Below are 19,182 nucleotides of genomic sequence, written 5' to 3' on the forward strand. Positions count from 1 at the left end.
GTACCAGAGTCACACGTGGTAGGAAATGTGCGCAATGGCTAACAGCAAGCTCAATGTTAAAAATGTAATTTTGCCAAATCCTGAATTTTTTGTTAATTTAAAGTTTGCCAGCTGCAGGAAGATAGGGAAGTTGAAAAAATACCATTGGCAAATCTCTTGAAAAATGTAATGTCACAAATTGGATTAATAATTTTGAAAGGGTTTACCCATTCCTACTTAATAAACAGAATCTGGTTGGGTCAAAATCAATCAATCAATCAATAAATTTATAGAGCGCGCTACTCTCCCGTGGGGGTCTCAAGGCGCTGGGGGGAGGGCGGGGCGGTGCTGCTACTGCTCGAACAGCCAGGTCTTGAGGTGTCTCCTAAAGGTAATGTGGTCCTGGGTCAGACGTAGGTGGGCGTAATGAGAGAATTTTTGCTTAAACCCTCGTAGCTATTGCACATGCAGCGGGAAACACCAATAGAAGTGAGTGTGAAGTTCTAGCAGCGCAAGCAATTTTAAAGTAAAGACTAAAACACAATGACATTCCCAAACAACCCTCCAGATAGCCGATAGGTGACCATGCCCCCCGATGGTAATGGCGACGGTTTGCTCCTGATCTGGCATGCTCCGACAGCAGCATGTGTTAACGCTGCAGACATCGCAGAAAAAAACCCAGGAAAAGCTGCAGAAAAAAGCCCAGGTTGCCATTGCTGCTGCGGCTGAGTGGAAGTCCGTTATTTTACCTGCTTTGTGTTCTTTTTGAGAGCGAAGGGACGGAGAAGTGAAGGAATGATTTTTTTATTGAGGTCTGAGGTCTGGCTTCTGGATGCTCGAAACGCTCTGAAATGCTGACGAGCTGAGAGAAAAGAGAGAGGTGAGGAGGTGAGATGGGGCAGGAGAGGTGGTGTGCGGCGTAGAGAGGAGAGGCAGTCCGAGTTAAGGACTTGAATCTAAACAAGGAATAAGGAATTTAAATAAGGAGCTTCAATAAATACACTGTACACTGTCCTTTCGTACACAAGAAAGAAAGCTCGGACTGGAGCAGCATTTTCTTTTTTTTGTGTTGTTCTCTCCTTGATAGAAGTAGAGGTCGATATGGGGAGGCATAATAGATTGAACCAGCCAGCCACTGTACTAAAAGCAAAAACCCGCTTGGCTCTGGCACAGAATACAAATGTGTCAGTGGGAGGAGGCAAGCCAGGAGGATTGGTGGGGAATCGTCAGGAACTGAACTCTAGCTTTGAGAGCTCTGAAGAAGAATCAGTGCCAGAACTTACGGCAGAACCTACGGCAGAATCTTCTGGCGCACTCCAGGGAGCCAGTACTTCCCAAGCAGTATCTCTATCAGGTTCACCTAGCCAGGTAGGGACACCTGAAAGTGCCAGATCTGGGAAAAAGCTGAAAAAAGTATGAAGAAGTTTCCTCTTTTTGAGAAAAAATTAACACCATCTACTCCTACCCAGCTTAATCCATCTCAGAAGGTGGTTCCAGATCTCACCTCCCCTGGGCAGCTACCACTGGATTTAAGCGCTTCATCATCACCGGTTAATCTTATGGAGATCCTAGCTCTCTCTACCACCCAAAACCTGCCAGCCTCTCTCCCAACCTCATTGTCTCCTGAATTGGAATCTAATCAGTTAAACTTGGGCCCGCCTTCTGGTTCAGACTCTGTGCAACAGCCATCTGCCCAGCCATTAGACCAGACAGATAACATAGACCAACACCAGAATTCTAATGGGAGCAGTCCGACATCTTTTATGGGGCCACAGGGCCAGGAAAATCAGCAAGTGCCACTCCCAGAGCCGGAGTTAGTATCTCTTAATGCCCTAATGGAGGATCCAGCTCTTGATGTCACTACCAAACAGATGGAAATCAAAACACTACTTAACCTTATTTTGGAAGAGATTAGGGACATGAAAAGATCACAGGAGAACGAAATTGCCTCTCTTCATTAAAGATTAGATAAAATAGAAGAGGCAGTTGCATGTTTTCCCGGAAAAATTCAGGAAGCAGAGACAAGGATCTCCCAGTTGGAGGATCAGATGTCTGGACTGCTCATCAAAGTGCGTGAAGCAGCAAAGGATAAAGTTTTATTAGAAAACAAGCTCAAGGAGTTGGAAAACCACTCACGTCGATCAAATTTACGCATAGTGGGCGTACCCGAGACAATGGAGGGGGCTCAAGCGCCACAATGGGTGGAGTGGAGTCCTTCATTAAGGAAAAAGTCCTCCCGGAGTTCAGTGGAGATTTTACAATCACCAGATCCCATAGAGTCCCTTTTCACCCTTTGCCAAGTTCAAATGGCCCACGCACAATTTTAGTCAATTTCTCAGACTATCGGATCAAGGAGAAGATCCTCGCCAAGGCCATACAACAAAAACAGTTCCAGTGAACAAGACTTCTAACTGTAGATTTTTTCCGGACATGTCCACAGCTGCAGCCCGGAGGCGAAAGGAATTAGTTAAATTACTTTTTCTGTTCAAGGCACAAGGGGCACAGGCATCGATTGCCCAACAGTCAAAACTATGTGTCCTTGTTAGTGGGAAGTTCCATATGTTTACTAATATAGATGATGCACAGGAGCTTCTCAAGGAGATGACAGGGCCTCAATAAGTTGGTAGACGAGTGTGTGGTCAATGTCTGTCTCCGGTCGAATGGTTTGGTGGGAGTCTTTTTCCAGAATTTTTGTTGGAAATGAAAACGCAAATATGAATTAAAGGCTTAGCCAGATGGTTTATAATATATTTGCCACGGGGGGAGAGTTAACCTGGGTGCTGATCCATGGCACCATTTAAAGTAATTGGGGCGGGCAAGAGGTGGAGTGTGTGGGAAATCCGGGGGTCCACTTCTAGGGGGATGAGGCTGGGGTGGGCTGGGGTAGGGTTAAGGGGGGTAAAAACATTTTGCAGTAAAAAGAGCAGTAACAGAGGCATTGAACTGAAAGAATTTGAGAATCGGTGTAGAGAGATGTTTGAAAACTTAGACAAAAATGAATAATAGGTGTCATATCTTATCTATCAATGTTAAAGGTATTCTGAATAAGTCCAAATACGGAGCTCTAATAAGGTGGTTGGCTTTCTGTTCACCACAGGTTTGATTTTTTTCAAGAAATCCATCTGAAATCAAATTGTCTGAAATTATATCTCATATGACAACAAAGGGAACCAGGAAGGACAATATTTAATGGGGTCCAGTGTACGTGTCCAAGAGACTAGCCACAAAGTAATGTACAAAGTTCCCCAGGTGGGGTGATGAGAAGTTAGAGTATGTCAAATGAAGCGTGCACAGAGAAAGATAGAAGAAAGCCAAAGAGGGGAATACCCTAGTTGGGACTAAAACCCTCACACACCTAGCAAGCTAGATGTCATGCTTCATCATATGGGTTTGCTCCTCGTCGGACTGGCGCTGCAATGTCCGGCGGGCACCCATAAAGGGCTCTTTAACGGAGATCTTTAATCCCTGCCATATGATGCATGCGGGTGTGCGGGGAAGAAAAAGGTGTAGTCGTGAGAAGTGTGGTGAAAATTAAAAAAGGTGGGTCAGTCCACAAAGAACTTTATTAGCGTGGCTGGCGCCCTTGGTTAAAATGGTGGGAGGGGAGATAACTGCTACAGGTAGTATTGAGCAAGATACCTACAACCCCCTGGTATGGTCAACATGTTTCATGCCCGGAGGGCAATTCATCAGGACCTAAGTGGGACGTACTACACAGTGAAGAAATTAATAAGTGATCATACAACCTTATGCCATGAGGTCATAAAGAGGCAGGCAAGGAAGTCCTGCTGAGTACGGGTGACCTAGGGAAGATACACAACAACACATAGTGAAGGTTTTGTATATGTAATGTTGCAAGGCCACACACATAACTAGCTTCAATGACATACTCGTGAGTGAAAAAAAGTGAAATTAAAATTAAAATTAAAACCTGCAATGATACTCGTAAGTGCCTACTTGACGGGGACAACAAAGGTCTATCATGCAGGGATTAAATTGATAAAAAAATTGCTGAGGGACACAGGACAAGTGAAAGAGGGGCACATCATTACCGATCTTACCCTAAGGTGGGACCTGCACGTGTGGGTCAGGAACCTGGGAGAAGAGGGAGAGAGCGTTGATGTGAGGCAGCAGTACGTGCCCTACCGTAATGGAATGATAGCATCACAGGGGTCAGGACTCGTAGGAAGGAAAATGGCAATGAGAAGGGAATATACCTCAACAACCATTGGGGCGCCAAATGTAGCCCAAGTGAGTCAAGTGAGCTAGAGTCATCCCTGGGGTCAAGGTGAGCGCACGGAAGCCGAATCGGCGAAGACCGACCCCGCGCACCCAAATGGGGGCAGAAGTCAGACAGCACCAAAACAGCACCCCGGACACCCATCGAGGCAACCGGGAATGCAGCCCGACTCGCGTCCAATTGGAGGCGTCGAGCAATTGGGCGTGTAGGTTACACTCCCAAACCATCCACACAACCGTCCACACAACCGTCCACGGCCCATGCAGAAACCGTTTCAAGCGGATCGAAGCAAGCTTACCCGGATGGCGTGCGGTCAGCTCCGCTAACACCTACCCCCACCGTCTGGTCAGGACAGAGCAGCTGGTCAACGACCCAGTGCTCGTGTGGAATATAAGTAGCCCATATCTCGCCGAGTCCGCGTGGGGGCGGGGCCTCAGCAGAAAGTCACACATGCGTCACAGCGTAAGGCTTACGACCACTGGAACGGATTCGGAGGAGTCGATGCAAGTCCAAAGTGGCGGCCATCTTGGGGGTAGAAATCAAAAGGTCCGCAATGTAGAGCTAAAAGTATCGGTGGTCTGGCAAAGACAAAGTTTCATATTGTGGGCCATGGGGATGGGTATTACCGTGACAGTGCCGACCATGGTACAGAATCGTTAAGGCCAACTATGTCCAGTCGAAGGCGATGTACCCATCTTTGTTCAATTTTAAACAGTGCTTGCTGTGAGATGTGAGGATGGGACTCTAAGACTAGCCATCGTATGCTGTCTGCCTGATGGCCATGCTGTGTGTAATGCTCATAGAGCCTGGTATGTGTGTTGTGACAGCACCAAAACAGCGCCCCGGACACCCATCGAGGCAACCGGGAATGCAGCCACACTCGCGTCCAATTGGAGGCGTCGAGCAATTGGGCGTGTAGGTTACACTCCCAAACCATCCACACAACCGTCCACACAACCGTCCATGGCCCATGCAGAAACAGTTTCAAGCGGATCGAAGCAAGCTTACCCGGATGGCGTGCGGTCAGCGCCGCTAACACCTACCCCCACTGTCTGGTCAGGACAGAGCAGCTGGTCAACGACCCAGTGCTCGTGTGGAATATAAGTAGCCCATATCTCGCCGAGTCCGCGTGGAAAACTGCCAAGAGATTGGCAGATGCCTTACAGGTCAAAATTACAGCCATGGAGGTAGCTATTAGGGGTACACTCACCAAAACCCCCTTTACCACCAAATTAGCAGAAATAAATCAAGAAATTGAAGATAGTCAAGATTTTCTGCTCAAGCAAAAAATGACAAAGCTCCAAAAAGAGGTGGATAGATTCGATAAAGAAAAAGTCTACCCTTACCTCAAAGACGGATACTCTAATAAAAGATCTACCTACTCCTCTGATGAGAACTCAGATACTGGTAGTCGCAGGGGTTCATCTAGTAGTGATTCTAGTGGAGGTTTCCCCGCTAAGAGTAACCGTAATCAATGACGGGGTAATTGGAATCATGGCTACCAGAATGCACCACAGTTCCATGGTCCACTACAGATGCTGCCTCCTTGGCAATATCCCTTCTATCCCCAGGCACCACCGCAATTCTATCCCATGAACCCTCCTTTTTTAGGCAGAGGTTGGGGCAGAGGAAGAGGGCGCAACAGAAGAGGTACGCAGAAAGGAGTGCAGTGGCAGGACCAGCAAACCACAACCCCCTCAGTGGAGACAAGGAGCACGACCAGGGGAAGGAGGAGAGTCTGATTGTTAATCTTTCCGAAAGATCGCTCACCCCAATTGAAAGCAGGGTCCTGGAGAAGGGCTTAGGCTTTGTACCGACACTTATCCCCGATAGCTTTACGGAAATGTGTGAACTGAAACAACTGTTCAGAAAGATACGCTTACGAGCTTTCTTCCATGAAAAACCCACCGTAGAAAGTACTGATACTGGTTTACGCAAACCATCTACTTTCACCCCCAATGATAACATGGTTCCCCCTGAGGTCCTAGCCTTTGAAAAGGCTGTTCTCAAAGGTCTCGAAACCATACCTGCAACTAGCAATTTTAACAATCTGAGTAAAATTGAAAGACAAGCAGTCCAGGATCTATCTAATGACACCTCCATCGTTATTAAACAGGCGGACAAGGGTGGGGCCACTGTGATTCAAAACAGTAGTGATTACGATACAGAGTGCAAACGTCAGTTGGCTAATAGTACCCACTACAGACCTCTCAAAACAGACCCTACAAAAAGACGCGCCACATCGATCTCCAGCCTTGTCTTGGAAGGAGAAACTAACGGTTGGATCTCCAAGAACGAAGCAGAGTTCTTAATAACCACCGACCCTGTGATTCCGTACTTCTACACCCTTCCTAAGATCCATAAAGGGCAGAGTCCAGTCCCTGGTAGACCTATTGTCTCAGGGATTAGCTCTCTCCTTGAACCACTGTCCAAGTTTTGTGACTCCTTTTTACAACCAGTGGTGAGAAAGATACCCTCGTTTCTCCAGGACACCAGGGATGTGCTCCGTCTAATAGACAACATCAATGGGAGGGAGGGTGTTGATCTCCTACTGACATTAGACGTTGAAGCATTGTACACCAGCATCCCCCAACAGGCTACGCTAGACGCAGTTGAGTCCACTTTGCTACAGGAAGAATGGTACTCGCCCACACCTATCTCTTTCATATTGGCATGTGCCACCATAGCCTTGACGGAAAACTTCTTCCAGTACGGTACCCAGCTTTATCACCAAGTCAGCGGGACCTCGATGGGTTCTACATTTGCTCCTAGCCTACCATGTATCTATATGTCTACCTTCGAAGAGAATATCATCAACTCTCCTAATAATCCCTTCAAAGATAATCTGACTATGTGGCGAAGGTATATAGACGATATCTTCGTACTATGGAGAGGCAACCGCACCACGTGTGAATCCTTCTGCACATGGATCAACCTGCAGAATCCCTTCCTTAAATTTACGAGTACCATATCAGACACCACCATTCCCTTTCTTGACCTCAACATCAGTCTCGACCTGGACGGGTTGAAGACCACTCTGTATCGCAAAGGGACGGATAGGAATAGTCTCCTTCTCTATGGGAGCCATCATCCGAGAGCCTTAAGGGACAACCTGCCTTTCGGACAGTTCCTGCGAGTGCGCAGGAATTGTACTGAGAGGACTGACTTCAACCATGAAGCAAATATCCTACAACATAAACTACAGGATAGAGGGTATCCAGCTCGGCTGATATATAATTCTCGCAAACGAGCCTTTAACAACCCTAGAGAGGCATTGTTGGAGTCTAGTCCTAAAGAACCTGATAATGTGATCACTTGTGTGACTTGCTTCACAAAAAACTCCAGCCATATCAAGAAAACTATCAATAGACATTGGCACATCCTGAACTCCAGTGATCTTGATATTCCACCACCTCGTTTTGCATTTAAATGAACGGCCAATCTTAAGGATTCTCTCATACACACACGCCCGAAGAAACATAACAGCAAGAGTCAAAGTACTTTATGGGGTCAACCTCCAGTGACAGGGCACTTTCCTTGCGGTGGCTGCATGGTTTGTCCACAAACACGATCCATCAAGGAGATCACGCTCACAGAGACCTTCAAGTGGCAGTTACGCAAACACACAAATTGCAATAGTACCAGATGCATTTATCTCATCACTTGCCCCTGCAATAAACATTACTTGGGGATGACTATGAGACCGGTCAAACTGCGCATCATGGAACATAAAAGCAACATCAGGTGTCTGAAAACACATACCAGGCTCTATGAGCATTACACACAGCATGGCCATCAGGCAGACAGCATACGATGGCTAGTCTTAGAGTCCCATCCTCACATCTCACAGCAAGCACTGTTTAAAATTGAACAAAGATGGGTACATCGCCTTCGACTGGACATAGTTGGCCTTAACGATTCTGTACCATGGTCGGCACTGTCACGGTAATACCCATCCCCATGGCCCACAATATGAAACTTTGTCTTTGCCAGACCACCGATACTTTTAGCTCTACATAGCGGACCTTTTGATTTCTACCCCCAAGATGGCCGCCACTTTGGACTTGCATTGACTCCTCCGAATCCGTTCCAGTGGTCGTAAGCCTTACGCTGTGACGCATGCGTGACTTTCTGCTGAGGCCCCGCCCCCACGCGGACTCGGCGAGATATGGGCTACTTATATTCCACACGAGCACTGGGTCGTTGACCAGCTGCTCTGTCCTGACCAGACGGTGGGGGTAGGTGTTAGCGGCGCTGACCGCACGCCATCCGGGTAAGCTTGCTTCGATCCGCTTGAAACGGTTTCTGCATGGGCCGTGGATGGTTGTGTGGACGGTTGTGTGGATGGTTTGGGAGTGTAACCTACACGCCCAATTGCTCGACGCCTCCAATTGGACGCGAGTGTGGCTGCATTCCCGGTTGCCTCGATGGGTGTCCGGGGCGCTGTTTTGGTGCTGTCTGACTTCTGCCCCCATTTGGGTGCGCGGGGTCGGTCTTCGCCGATTCGGCTTCCGTGCGCTCACCTTGACCCCGGGGATGACTCTAGCTCACTTGACTCACTTGGGCTACATTTGGCGCCCCAATGGTTGTTGAGGTATATTCCCTTCTCATTGGCATTTTCCTTCCTACGAGTCCTGACCCCTGTGATGCTATCATTCCATTACGGTAGGGCACGTACTGCTGCCTCACATCAACGCTCTCTCCCTCTTCTCCCAGGTTCCTGACCCACACGTGCAGGTCCCACTGGAGCAGACTGCGGGGCATCTTATGATCTCCCTTAGGGTAAGATCGGTAATGATGTGCCCCTCTTTCACTTGTCCTGTGTCCCTCGGCAATTTTTTATCAATTTAATCCCTGCATGATAGACCTTTGTTGTCCCCGTCAAGTAGGCACTTACGAGTATCATTGCAGGTTTTAATTTTAATTTTAATTTCACTTTTTTTCACTCACGAGTATGTCATTGAAGCTAGTTATGTGTGTGGCCTTGCAACATTACATATACAAAACCTTCACTATGTGTTGTTGTGTATCTTCCCTAGGTCACCCGTACTCAGCAGGACTTCCTTGCCTGCCTCTTTATGACCTCATGGCATAAGGTCGTATGATCACTTATTAATTTCTTCACTGTGTAGTACGTCCCACTTAGGTCCTGATGAATTGCCCTCCGGGCATGAAACATGTTGACCATACCAGGGGGTTGTAGGTAGCTTGCTCAATACTACCTGTAGCAGTTATCTCCCCTCCCACCATTTTAACCAAGGGCGCCAGCCACGCTAATAAAGTTATTTGTGGACTGACCCACCTTTTTTAATTTTCACCACACTTCTCACGACTACACCTTTTTCTTCCCCGCACACCCGCATGCATCATATGGCAGGGATTAAAGATCTCCGTTAAAGAGCCCCTTTATGGGTGCCCGCCGGACATTGCAGCGCCAGTCCGACGAGGAGCAAACCCATATGATGAAGCATGACATCTAGCTTGCTAGGTGTGTGAGGGTTTTAGTCCCAACTAGGGTATTCCCCTCTTTGGCTTTCTTCTATCTTTCTCTGTGCACGCTTCATTTGACATACTCTAACTTCTCATCACCCCACCTGGGGAACTTTGTACATTACTTTGTGAAATTATATCTTCCCATGTGTTTCTCCCACGCTTTCTTCGCCTCGACTGGGTTAGCTAAAAGAGGAGGTGCCATATATTTTTGTTGTAGTCTTCCGTGGGAGATTGGACAAATTAAGAGAGACCCAATGGGGCGTTGGATTTGGGTAGAGGCTAAACTAAATGGGATGTGTTTAAATTTTGTAAACTACTATGGCCCAATAAGTGACGATACCATGCCACTACTGAGGATTACTGAGCTACTCAGAGTGATCCCGGGAAAATTAGTATTGGGTGGGGACTTCAATTTTATCCAAGATTTTAAAAAAGATACCTCCAATATAATATAAACAAAAAAGAGTTGAAACCACAAACTAGGAAAGTCTTGGAAGCCCTAATTCAGGAACATCAGTTAGTGGACCAATGGCGAAATTTTAATCCGTTAGCGGCAGAATTTACGTGCCATTCTAACCAATTCCGTACAGCCTCGAGGATTGATTTCTTTCTTAATTCGCGATCATTGTTGGTGTCAGACACTTCTATAAGGATAAATCCCTTCTCAGATCACTCTTTAATATCTCTCGAGTGTGTGATTGAAGGGGGAGGAGAGGCCCAATCCAGGTGGCAGATGGATCGTCTACTCCTCCAAGACAACAACTGGGTGACCCTTACAAAAGATTGGATATTAGAGTTTTTAACCTTAATGAAGGCACTGCAGAAATCTTCTCAGTCTGGGGCGGGTTTAAAGCAGCTATTCGAGGTCAGATGATCGCATGCACAGCCGCTCAGAGGAAAGAAAGGCGGGACAAGATCAACAACCTCCAACAGAATTTGTCTAATGCAATGAATAATAGTAATTTGGGAAGGGAGGATGCGACATTACAATTGGCAAGGGCAAAGGCTGCCTTAAAATAATTTTTTGTAATTGAAGAAATAAACAGCTCTAGAACGTACCAACAGAGAGTTTACGAGGAGAGCCAAATGGTGGGAAAGATGCTAGCAGGGCAAATTCAAACCAAACAGGAGAAAGCAACTATAATTGAGATCATCGATCCTATAACGCAAAATATTGTTAGAGAAAAAAATGACATAGCTCGGGTATTTCTGGACCATTATTCTAAATTATATTCTACAACGTACAAGGTAGGGTCAGATTGTATCTATAATTATATTGATTAAGTTAATCTCCCCATTTTACCTGGTCCGTCATCGGTACAATTAGAGAGCAAAATTTTAGCCTCGGAAGTTTCAGATATAGTGAGATTAATTGCTGGGGCAAAAGCGTGTGACTCAGATGGGCTCCCAATCGAATTTTACAAGACTTTTGTTAAAGAATTGACCCCTTTTTTGGTTAAGTTATTTAATTTTGTTCGATTGGGAGGAGCGGTACCTTCGAGTTTTAAAGAGTCCATTATTGTTAGTTTTGTTAAAAAGGGGAAAAATAAGAAGGATGTCAACTCATATAGACTGATCAGTCTTCTTAATGCCGATTTTAAGATTCTCATGAAAATATGGGCCCAGCGGTTCACACCAATTGCTCAGGCATTAATTCACTCTGACCAGTCAGGCTTCGTTTCAGGAATGTCTATGTCAACAAACACCGGATTTTTAATTCAGGCGTTAGATTTTGTTTCGGTTAATACAATTCCTACTTTAATTTCAATGGTTGACGCAGAAAAAGCCTTCGACCTGGTGAATTGGGAGGCACTTTTTATTGGTTTATTAAAATTTGGGTTTCCAGTAATGATAATAAGCATGTTAAAAAACATATATCAGGATGCGCAGGCAAACGTGGTAGTCAACGCCAAATCGATAGGAGCGATTAATTTCAACCGTGGCACCAGGCAAGGCTGCCCGATGTCCCCAAGAATACGCAGTAACCCTAATATCAAGCCACGTTTAGAAGGAATGTCAAAAGTTAATTTATTCGCAGATGATATTATCTTATACCTTCATCCCGATAAATTTAATTTTGATATTGCTCTCCAAGAGTTTAACAAGTTTGAACGAATTGGTGGTTACAAGATTAACCAGAATAAAACCGAGGTGCTAGTACTGAATTCGGACTGCACCTGTTTAACATCAAATTTAAGATCACAAGCATTGAAGAACGCACCGATCAGATACCTAGGCATTTGTGTCTCCAATGAATTCGATCAACTATATAGCTTGAACTAGCTAACAACTCAGAATAAAATTAGAACTTTACTGTAAAGTTGGACTTTATTGCCCTTAACTTTGATTGGCAAGGTCGAACTTATTAAAATGTCGATCCTTCCTTTGCTGGTTTTTCTTTTTTTAAATGTTCCACTAAAAATCAATTTGAGCTATTTTAGGGGGATTGATTCGATGGTCAGGGACTTTGTTTGGAATAAGAAAGTGCCAAGGGTGAAATTAAGTACACTACAGCTGGGAACTACACATGGGGGCCTAGCTTTACCAAATATACGAACATACTACACGGCCGCAATAATGGATCTTGCAGCTCGCTTATTGGCACCTAATAGACAGCTCGACATGTTTTTTTACGAAAAAATGGTCCATGAGGAAGGCTCGCAAGTTCCGATATTTTTAAAAACAGCAAAATTACCAAAGAAGACCAGATATAAGACCATTCGAGATATAACATATAGATTACAGTTGTTTTTTAAACAGGAAGTGGGGGGTGGTTTGCTCTATTTGAGAATAGAGGAGTGCAAGAGCCTCGGTCTTCAAATCCACTCAAGTAAAATTCCAAAATGGATGGATATGGGGTCCTTTTTTGTTTCAGGGAGGCTCATTTCTTGGCAAGAGGTCCTGGCCAGGTCCGATAATAAACTAAAAATGGCATTTTTGGAATTTTTTCAAATCATACATTTTATACATACATACAATGTGCCGGCAGGGGAAATGCCCCTGGCTATTGCCCTATACAAAGTAAAATTAACAGGATTAGGGAATTGGTATAAATTTCTCAAGAAGGGGGAAGCGTCTCCATTAGTTGATGGAATCCTGGCCAAAATATCCCTGAAAACCAACTGTTCCTTCTCGTGGCAGGAGTGGGAGCGAATCTCAGAAGTGGGTCGTAAGTCCCTCAGAGCGGCCAATTTTAAAAGAATGTCGTTCCTATCCCATTGGCTGGCATACCTCACTCGTAAAGCATTAAGCAAGCGCTTTTCGGGAGTAGAAAACAAATGCTTTAGATGTCAGTTACAGGAGGGGGGTGATTGGTTGCATATTTTTTATACATGCCCGAAGCTGTTTGATTTTAGTGTAAGATCTTTTCTTCAATCAGCAGGGCCATAAACAAAGTAATCGAACCCAAAGCCGAAATAGCCCTGTTTGGCATCTCAACAAAGAGAAAGGATTTGCCTAGTGCAGAAGTAACTTACACTGCAATCTGCACTTCAGTTGCCCGGTCTCTAATCCTTCAAAACTGGAGGTCAGAGGAGGTACCATCTTATTTTAAATGGGTAAATAAAATGCTACGGATGAAAAAATTTGAAGAGGCGTATGCTAAAAGAGTAGGGTCAACGAGAACATTTATAAATATCTGGAAATATATTTCCGATTAGTGCATCCACGACTACCACATAGCATTTCACATGAGAATATGGGGTCTGAGGTATAGAAATGAATACTATTCACCCGAAAAAGCAGCACTTTAGGATAAATTATACGGCACGATTGCGCTTTAAATTTTTTGGCACTTAAGCACTTTAGCACTTGAGCACTTTAATTCAAAGGCTCAATTGGAGGAGAGTACTCAGTTTTCTGCACTAGCCGTGTGTCAATTATTGATGCTGCTAAACTGTTTAATAGTAACTGTAAATGAATGTTCTTGGTTCTTTGGTTTTAGCTGTGTTTTTTTTTCTCTTTTTTTGGCTCCATTTTACTGACACTTGAATGTTTATTAATGATTGTTGCTGAATCATATGAATTATCCGACTGCGCTTGATTTCATTCTGATTTTAAATCTGATGATGTGTATAATAATCCCTGGTGAAGTATTTTTGTAATATAGGTACTTTTTTGTATTTCTTGCACTGACCTCTGCTCTGCTCAATAAAAATGTTTAAAAAAAACCATTCCCAAACAAATTTAGAAAAATAGAGAGTTTTAAATGAGCAAAACAACCCCAACATCATCAACATTGGATAAGGGGAACTGCTGTTATGAATGTGTAATGTTTTAAGACACAAAGCACCTGGAAAAGTAAAGCACCATTTAAAAACTGAAAAGCTGGGTGCAGGAGTGAAGCAGGGTTCCATAGGGCTCGCTACATTTACCAGAATGTCCTGCTGGCCCTATTTTTTGTGCTGAAGAAAGCTCTGAGTCAAATAAACCTCGCTTTTCTGCCAGCCTTCCTTGGCAAGCCTAAATATCTTTTCTCGATCCACCAAAAAAGTACAAATGATTAAGTCCTTCTTTTCTTCAATTTTTGAGAGTTTATTTGGTCAATCCTCCAGACTTTGGGCCTTGGGCAGGTTTCTAGGCACCATATATTTATTCAGCCAGTTTTCCTTCAGGATCAATTCCCCTGTGGCCAGCTGGACCTTCTTGGAGGCATGAGTTCTTCTGCTTCATGTTTCCCTGAAGCGAGCAAAGAAACCAACCCCCTCACCCTATGAGAGTAGTTCAAGTTCTTTGGTGCAACAAGCGTCAGGAGTCCTGGAGTGCTTGGGGTTTTGGGTGAGTCCTCTTCTTGTGGGGGGATTCAGCAATCTTCCAGAAAAGTTGATTTCTTGGAGGGCTTTTCCCAGGAATGTTCTGAGTAAGTTGTAGTTGAGGTGACAGATGTATCTCATCAACTAGCCAATGATTGGGAATTTTATGCCACTGACCCTCATATTAACTAGCAGTCTCCACCTATATGTGCTGCACTCATCTGGTCCATTTAGGAATGTAAGAAACCTTCTGTTCCCAGACAGGACTGTCTACAGCTCCTGTGTACTGCCCTATGCCCTATGCCTATGAGCTCTCCTCCCACCTTACAGGATCCACTATGTTCTTCCTGGACTCAGAGGCAGGCCTTTGTCTTCTGAGCCAAGTGTGTTAACTCTCCCTACATCGGATACATATGTCAGAAATTACTTGGGAAACGTCCTGAGTGCCTCTCCCTGATCAAACAGCACACATGGAAGTCTGGAGCTTGACAGCTGGAACATGGAAGCTGGTGAGTCTGGCCCTCAGAGGCTAGGGCAACGTGAGTGTGAGGTTCCGATAGGGATTTTCTGTTTTAGCGATTTAGGCATGGTGAGCAGAAAGCCGCACTAATTATTTTCAGTTTTTGAGTGGCTGGGTCACTGATAATTTAAGGTTGCTCTAGAAATTAGCACAAGCTTGGGGCAATTTAAGAGCACAAATGAGAAGACACAAATACTTGGCAAAGGTATACCTGTCGTAGTGCTACCTGGGCACTGCGTTTCCTCACTAGCTGGGCTACCTGAAAGTGTTTTGTGTTATTCCTTGGGGTTCAGTAGTGTTATGCTCCTTGTATGAGTATTTTGGTTAGAGATAAATACCCGCTGCGATATATGCCTGTTATTATTTCTTATCACCTATGGAAGTGTACAGCTCTCGTACTTTTCCAAGGGTGGATGGGCTGATTCCTGATCATCCTGATTCTCTTCAGCATATTCCCCTGAGGAAAGGATGGTAAGTCTCCTGCTGGGGTGACTGATAATTTTAAATATGATATACGTTTTCCATTTGTTCACTTGCAATGTGTTGTTTTCTTTGCACAGTATTACATTGATTCTATGGACCAAATGGGAGTGACTACATCCAGAGATTCTTGACCAACCGAAAGTTCAACTGCATTCGTGCACCATTACCTTTCCACCGTTTCACCAACATGTGATGCCCTTTTAAGTATTTTCAAGATATAATGTAAAAGCCCTTGCAATGTTTAGATATCATTGGTAGTGAAGCAACTGAATATGTGATTAATTATGGGTTCCAAAGACAGTATAAGATTCCTGATCGTCCGGAGGATCGAAATAAGCAATCTTGAACATTTATGGTATGGCTATCATATTAGGAAACATTTCTTTTAAAACTCAACCATTGGTGCTAGATACAGAAAAGGCGTATGTTAAAACATTATTTTTCACTGAATTGATATACCTGGCATTCCTGTAATAACTCTATTTGTGGAAGCATTGGGACAGACATCTAGAATAAACACAAAGTGTATCCTTTTCTGGTCTCTAAACAGTGTATCTTAGCTATGCGATAAGTGGGGGTACCGGTCATATGCAATTTCAGTCTCAGGCAGCCTAAATAACTTTTTTATGAAGTTACTTTTTCCACTCATGTTATTAATAATCTAACTTAACCATTAGAGCACACTTTGGCAATTAGGTAGGACGTAATCTTGAATAACTTTCCTAACACTTTCACAGACAAACATGTAGAATTAAATATTTTCTTGTTGGCCAGGCCTGTTGTAGAGAAAATATAGCAGAACCCATTTAGGGAAATAGCTTTTAGTCCTTTAGTCACTGTGAGGGCGCGCTTTTTAAACATAGAGTGTGTCACTTTTTTTTATATAGTAGGCACCCTGTTTTGTGGGCCTATACTTTAGGGGTGACTTAACTCCTTCGATGCTGATGACGGAGCGGTTCCGTCATCAGCATCGGTTGGGCTGTGCTGATGACGGAACCGCTCCGTCATCAGTACAGCCCTGGGGGGGAGCGCTGGCGCTCCCCCCCCGGGGCATCGATCCTGGTCTTCGTAGCAGGGGTGGCAGCGGAAGACTTTCTGCTGCCACCCCCTGCCCCCCCCACGCTTCCTGGTGACGTCAGCGCGCACAGCGCGCGCCGACGTCATCAGGAAGCGCTGGACGTGCTGGAATCCATTTCATTCCAGCGCGTCCAGGAGAAAGAGGTGAGTTTGGGCCTCCGGTGGGGCGGGGGGGGGCGTTTTTTGGTGCCTTGAGGCATTGGGGGGGAGGAAACTGTGTTTCCTCTCCCCTGATGTCCCAATGCAGGGCATTCCTGGTGCACGATCGCGCACAGCGTCGCGATTGTGCACCAGGAATGCCCCACTAGACACCAGGGATGTTTTTGGGTGAATTAAAACTGTGCAGGAAGCGACCCCTTGGGCAAGGGTCGCTTCCTTTTGGGGCCAATTCTTTTTACAGACTTTTCTGCCCCCCCCGGGGCAGATCGGTCATTTTTTTGGCCGATCTGCACCCAGGGGGGGCAGAAAAGACCACTAGACACCAGGGATTTGATTGTTATTGTAAAGGAAGCGACCCCTTGGGGAAGGGTCGCTTCCCCGTGGCCCTTATTTTTTTTTAGACTTTTCTGCCCCCCCCTGGGGAAGATCAGCCGTTTTTTGGGCCGCATCTGGACCCAGGGGGGCAGAAAATCCCACTAGACACCAGGGATTTGATTATATTTATAAAGGGTCGCTTCCAGGGGGCATTATAAATATTGTGGACTGTTCTGCCCCCCTGGGGGCAGATCGGCTGTTTTTTTTTACCGTTTCTGGACCATGGGGGGGATAGAAAAGCCCACTAGAATAATTTTTTTTTTTATAGGGAACGACCCCTTGGCCAAGGGTTGCTTCCTTGGGCCCGTTTGTTTTCCAAAGTATGTTCTGCCGTGTCTTTATTTGGCCTCTCTGCCCTCCGTAGGGTTGCTTCCAGGGGGCCCACGTTTATAATGATTTATATTCTGCCCCCCTTGGGGACAGACACCCCATTTGTGACATACCCTGTGACATAGCCTGTTGTAATGTGTGTTGTTTTTGTTTCTTCTAATGTGTATTGTTTTTTTTTTCTCTTTAGATTGTTGCAGTGTGCGGTTCCGTTACTGGTGGTTCTGTTGTTCTGCTGTTTCTGTAGTTGCATGTGTTTGGTAAGAGACCTCTTTTTTGTTCAATTGTAATGTAATTGTTTATTTTGCAAAGTGTGTAGTAATACGAGTATGTTTGGTTTCTGTTTTTTGTGATTGTGAAACATGTTTTGCATTTGTTTTTGATGTGTCCTCCTTCTGTAGATGTAAGTTTTTTTTTTCTTCTTTCTAGTGGGATATCGTTGCCTATTTGCTGTGTCTATGCAGAGTAGGTGCTGGTGAGTGTAGTTGTCTCTTGTAAGTGAATTGTTTTTTTTTCTAAATATAGATATTTGTGATAAAGGCTTACAATTTTTATCTTACTTTGCACAGTGTTGGGGTTGTTGAGTTGTTTGTGCAGACTCCTTTATTTGTAAGGATAATCGCTAGCCGCCGGATTACTGCTCAGCAAGTTGTTGGAATGCTTTTTGATTCTTCCTCTGACCATGGTCCAGAGACTGACTCTGATTCTGAGCCAGAGGTGGGAGGTGAAGATTCAGGTAGTGAGTTTTTTCTACACATGGCTTCATCTGATGATGAAGACACTCTGAGTGCTGATGAAGCTACTTTTGGTGTGGATGAAGTGCCTGTGGTTGCGGAGGACATTGCTGTGCCAATAGTGTGGCAAGAGACATCTGGGCTGCAGCCTGGGGCTGCTAGACTTCCAGTTGGTGTAGTGAGACAAGAGGCAGCTGGGCGGCAGCCTGCGGCTGCAAGACTTGATGTTGAAAGTTCTGACCTCTGGGTTGCACCAGGCATGGTGCAGCCGGCATTGCCTGAATTTACTGGTGTTCCAGGGTGTAGGGTGAACACTGAAAATTTTTGCCTATTGATTTTTTGAAGTTGTTTATGGATGATGTGTTTTTGGCAGAGATTGTAGAGCAGACTAATTTGTATGCTGAAAATGTTTTGAGGGTGAACAGTGCCAGCCTTAAGCCCCACGCTAGAGCTACCCGGTGGACTTCCACAAATTTGGAGGAGATGAAAAATGTTTTGGGTTTAACTTTTTTGATGGGCTTGCTTAGGAAACCATCAATGGCTTCATATTGGTCTACTAGTCCCTTGATGGCAACAGCTATATTTCTGGCAGTCATGAGTCGTGATAGGTATTTGCTTCTGCTTCAGGTGATGCATTTGGTTGACAATAGTCTTGCTTTGCCACGAGATCACCCTGATTGTGACTGTCTTTTCAAGATTCGGCCTGTCATTGATCATTTTTTATTTTTTTTGAAAATTTTTATTGTCGCAAGAACAAATATAGACAATATCCACAAAGTGCTTGTATGTGTGCCTACAACCCTGAGGTCGGCATAACGAAAGCTGCATATTTACAATCGTTCAGTATAAATTCCGCCCCACCCAGGCATGTAGCAAAGTAATGATGAGGTATTATGTGTGAACCTCGCGAATACAGTAGTCAAGTATGTGCTGAAATCTTGCATTTTGTATACAACTTACAACTTGTAAAAAACTTAAATCGTGACTCAGTTGTATCCCACAGGACTCGCATCCTTCAGTGTGCTCTATCCGCTACTCCAGAGT

The sequence above is a fragment of the Lissotriton helveticus genome, chromosome 4_1 (assembly GCF_964261635.1).
Source record: "Lissotriton helveticus chromosome 4_1, aLisHel1.1, whole genome shotgun sequence".
Lineage (NCBI taxonomy): Eukaryota > Metazoa > Chordata > Amphibia > Caudata > Salamandridae > Lissotriton > Lissotriton helveticus.